The 1527-nt window shown below is 38.6% G+C and overlaps 1 protein-coding gene across 1 annotated transcript in view; it reads right to left on the reverse strand.

Moving 5' to 3' along the window:
• The window catches only part of LOC106867680 (dynein axonemal heavy chain 6-like), a 319316-nt gene that overhangs the window by 271531 nt on the left and 46258 nt on the right, over positions 1–1527 (reverse strand). The window lies entirely within an intron of this gene.

Genomic DNA, 1527 nt, shown 5'->3' on the forward strand with positions numbered 1-1527 from the left:
GGCGTTAGGAAGGGCATCCAGCTGTAGAAACTCTGCCAAATCAGACTGGAGCCTGGTGTTGCCATCCGGTTTCACCAGTCCTCAGTCAAATCGTCCAACCCATGCTAGCATGGAAAGCGGACGTTAAACGATGATGATGATACATACATACATATATATATATATATATATATCAGGGTTAAGAAGTTTACTTCCCAGCAATTTGGTTTCATGTCTAGTCCTACTGCATGGTACCTTGAACTAGTGTGCTCTACTATAGCACCAAGCTAACCAAAACTTTGTGAGCATATTTGAAACACAGAAACTGAAAGAAGCCCTTCATATATTCACAGCGACCATCAGTGCAACACAATGCAACAGGGGCAACATTAGAATCACTGAGGCCATCCTCATACACCAAAGAAAACCAAATATCAACAGAAGAGAGTTACAGGAAGCTACCTGGTTGCTATAGCAACACCTTTCCACACATGTCCACTCCACACACACACATCAGCAACATTCATTAATTTCTTGAAAATGGGGTCATAACCCCGAAATATTGAATGCAAGGTAAATCTACATTAATTCATATATTTGTTTCCTTGTGATTTGCCTTGCATTTACTTCACATTGTTCTGGTCTTACCTACAATTCTTTATACAATATATTCTACACAATGCTTCGAACAGGTCACGGTCTCAAAGCGATGAAAATATTTTGGCAAATTAAATTTAAATGTTGAAGTGAATCTAACGGTTTTCTGTTTTTAAATGGCTTATAAGCACCTTCCATACTGCAATTGTTTTTGTTTCAGCACACGATCTCAGATCAAGTCACTTGCTATGCAAGTACATCTCCATAATATATATATATATATATATAGGGAATTCGAGAGGATATTCTAAGCATGGAAACTAAACCTAGAGTCAGTATAAATTTAGCAAAGGCTAAGGCTTTCCTTGATATGCAGAAAAAGTGTAGGTCTATACTCCATACAGAGTACCCAATGTAAGCTATGGACATAGAAGAGATGTAGTGGAATCACAGATTGGGTAACAGAGAAAGTGAGCTTGAAATGTGATAGATACACTAGAGCAGTATGTATTATGACCACACCAGAAATAAACACTCTAAAACATGTGGATGGCTCACTGAAGTTTTTAAAAGGTTTTGCTATGTAGATGTAAGTAGTAGGAGAGATAATTGTTCCAAAAGTATAGTAGCTAAAGTAAGAACAGGTTGGAAAAAGGTTCTGGAAGTTTCTATTATTACTGGCAAAAAAATGTCTTTTCCCTTAGAGCAAAGGGATGACACTTGGGCTAAAATTGCAATGCTGCATGGTAAAGATGGTCTTTGAGTGCAGGAGGATTTGAGAAGATTGGAAAGAAATAAAGCTAGCATACTCTATTGGATGTGCAAAGTTATTGTTGGCACTCCGTCGCTTACGACATCGAGGGTTCCAGTTGATCCGATCAACGGAACAGCCTGCTCAGGAAATTAACATGCAAGTGGCTGAGCACTCCACAGAAACGTGTACCCTTAACG

The sequence above is a fragment of the Octopus bimaculoides genome, chromosome 14, assembly GCF_001194135.2.
Source record: "Octopus bimaculoides isolate UCB-OBI-ISO-001 chromosome 14, ASM119413v2, whole genome shotgun sequence".
NCBI classification, from domain to species: Eukaryota; Metazoa; Mollusca; class Cephalopoda; order Octopoda; family Octopodidae; genus Octopus; species Octopus bimaculoides.